Genomic DNA, 3329 nt, shown 5'->3' with positions numbered 1-3329 from the left:
TCTTTCCTGTAAAATTCTCAGAGTTTTTTAATGCTAACAGGCCTAGTGACATACAAAGACAGGGAAATTATAGGCAATATTCCCAAATTTATTAACTCTTTTACAAAGGATCCCACAGAATTATGGTTTTGAGGAATATCATTAGGGAATATGCTGATTTAGACCAATTTGATAAGTTGGATCTTCCTTAGTGCCAGAGTCAGAGCAAGAACCAGATCTCTTTATTTTCAACCTAGTGTTTATTGACAGGAACATTTCTGTCTGTCTTAGCCCTTTCTGGTTGCAGGAAACTCCTTTAAGCTACACCAAATTAAAAAAAAAAAAAAAATGGTGAACGGGCATAGACAAGCAGAGAGCCTCATCCCAGGTGACATGATCATAGGACTTAAGAAGGGCTGCCCTTAGAAGAAGCATGGAGATTGCATCTCTAGCACCAAACTCAAATTGAAAGGTTTAGTTCTCAGCTGAATAATGAAAAGCACTGAAGAATTCATTGCATGTATAAAGAAAAAGCATTAAAACTATTTAAATGAAACTTTAAACAAAATCACACACGAAACTCTCATGACATATATGAAGGGAACCTTTTAAAAATGTTTAAAATTTTGTAGCATACTCCCACTTTGCAAAAATGGAATATTTTTTTAAATAGAGTATTTTGAGCAATAATAATAACTTCAATTGATTGAAAACATAATCAAAGAAGTATGTTTAATATGTATGCATGTGTGAGAAGGTGATGAGAGGATTCCCTTTATATAAGTTTTCCAACTAATAAGTTAAAAAGGAATGATGGAATTATAATGTCACCCCAATGAAATAATGGTTCTAGGCAAGGATCAAGTCCCCCAAATCATGAAAAGAAAGACACAGAATATTCACTGACCTCCTGATGGACCTACCTATGAAGTATTCTTGTTTTAAAACTGAAAATGTTGATTAATCCTCTATTTCCAAACACCTCTTAAGGTAAATACAGGAGACAAAGGAACATTTTAGATAACACCAGTGTGGTACAATCCTCAAAATTAATAATTCAGGGAAGTCTTCAGGGCCAATGCCCTTGTTTCTTCAACAAATATTTCATGGACAAAAAGCAGGGGCAGGGAAATTATAAATTTAAGGACATAGTAACTAATTTCAAAAGTATGTCCTTTATTTGGATGATGACTTAATATTATTTTTAGTTGTGATAATGTTATTTTTTTAAGTGGTTACCTTTTTGAGATCCATATAGGCACTATTTGCAGGCACACAATTTAAAATATTCCAGTGGTGGGTAGGAACTTTCTAAAAATGAAAATGGTAATTTTTGATGCTGGGTGATGGCTACACAGAGGGTTCATTATACTATTCTCTCTACTTTGCATATGTTTCAAATTATCCTTAATAAAAAGCTTTTATAATATTTGTTGCTAATCACAGTACAGTATTTTTTATAATTGAGGTTTTTTTGTTTTTTCTGAGGATCAGTCCAGATATTTCAATTTGTACACAATTCTTAACATACATACTGAAAATCTATAAAATCACCTAGCTGTGATTCTTTTCTAAAAGTTCTTCCAGTGATCTTCCAGCAGAAAATTTGGAGGCAAATTTTCCTTAACAGTCTATCAAGTACCAATATCTTCAACTGTTGATGTGCTGTTACATTGCTGAGTCCCATTAATTGACAATTTAATATAGTATGTACTATATACACAAATTTTCAGTCTTGCACAGCACATTAACTAAGTTACTAGTGTAAGTGGACTACTACGACCAAGATGTCTCAGAATGCACAAAATTCTGAAGGGAGAGCCAAGATCAAAAAGTGGTTTTCTTTAGGGAAACAATTCTACCAAAAACAACACGGGAACTTAATTTAAAATGTCCAAGACATATTAAATGCACGACTGACTCCAAATTGCCATTTAGTATGCTTGGTATTATAAGACATAAAAACTATATCTATGGGATGTTAAGATGACACCCAAGACAATCAAAGCCTCTCATATTCAATATCCCACTATTTTCTGGGTGTACCAAAAATGAAACAAACAACATATTTCCTCTCTTTAAAAACAAAAACAAAAACAAAAACACATTTATACTTAAAAAATGGAATGAGGTGGAATTCCCTCCTTCTTAAAAATGTTTCTAGAGTTACTAAATACTTACATTTACAAAATAGTTAATAGAAATGTTCCTCTGGATTGTACAAGAAAGGAGACACGGACCACTGGTAAGACATGGTACATGGTATTAATTAGACTTGGCTTCCTTCTCTTCTGCTTTGTCAGAGACTGGGCTGTCCTCATCTTCACTTTCTCCATTTTCTGCAGGTAAGTTTTCTTTGTTTCTTGGTAGCCACTTTAGCTTGTTTTCCCTTTGCTCCCCTTCACCCCTTTGTTTGCACTTATCTGAAGATTTATCCTTTTCTGCCACCGTTTTTGGCTTCTTTTACACTTTTGCAGGAGTATATTTGGCTCACAACATCGCTGATATCCTCTTGGAGCCCTCCTTTGCCATCCCCTTGGCAGAGCTGACCCTCCTCTTGGGCATTGTATCTGCAGGGCAGGCACATGCCTTTGCCTGCTGGCCGCTGTGGTGCACAACCCACGGAGAACCTTCCCGAAACTGGCCTGCCCACCGTTGAGGCTCCTTCTGCTCCCACTGCCTCTCCCCACAACAGCTGCTGCAACCTGCCCACAGTACAGTTTTTTATACCACATCAAATTTTCAGCCAAAAGCAGATAATCAATACCTAATTATAAGATGATCAAATTTTGCCATTTTATATATATATATATATATAATACATATATAATTATAAAATTAGTCATTTACTCTTCAAATATGCTTTCCCTACCTATAGGAATTTTCAATCTGTTTTCCACTGAAAACATCATATAATGTATGATAACTACCATTTATTGAATATCATTTATTCAGATACTAGTATGAAAGAAGATACATAAAGCTGATTTATCCTAGTTTATCTAACAGTTTCCATTTTATGTTTGATGTCATTTTAAATCTTTATGACAAAATTTAAAAGCACACATCACAAAAGTTAGAAGGAAAATACCACTCTTTAACTCTTTTCCAGGTTATCTCCATTTCATACTACACTTTCTGCTGCATTCACTTGCATGTGTGTACAAAATCTACAGCTTGATATTATGGATTCACCCCATATTTCACCAGCTATTTCATGAATGTATTTATTCCTCAATCTATTATATTGTAAATAATCCAAGGATAAGGTCCCTATAAATTACTTGGAAAATCCCTGGGTCTGAATAAATCCTGTTGGGTAGTTGAAAGAGAAAAATTATTGTATATGT

At 34.2% G+C, this 3329-nt stretch overlaps 1 pseudogene across 1 annotated transcript; it reads right to left on the bottom strand.

The window, feature by feature from the left end:
• Positions 1 to 2244: 2244 nt before the first annotated feature.
• On the bottom strand, positions 2245 to 2544 carry LOC308346704 (non-histone chromosomal protein HMG-14-like; annotated as a pseudogene). Its single transcript has one exon. The product of its transcript is annotated as a non-histone chromosomal protein HMG-14-like (transcript).
• Positions 2545 to 3329: the final 785 nt, after the last annotated feature.

Source organism: Martes martes, assembly GCF_963455335.1.
Source record: "Martes martes genome assembly, chromosome: 7".
NCBI classification, from domain to species: Eukaryota; Metazoa; Chordata; class Mammalia; order Carnivora; family Mustelidae; genus Martes; species Martes martes.
Note: the sequence above shows the minus strand (reverse complement) of the source record. Positions and strands in the feature narration are given on the sequence as shown.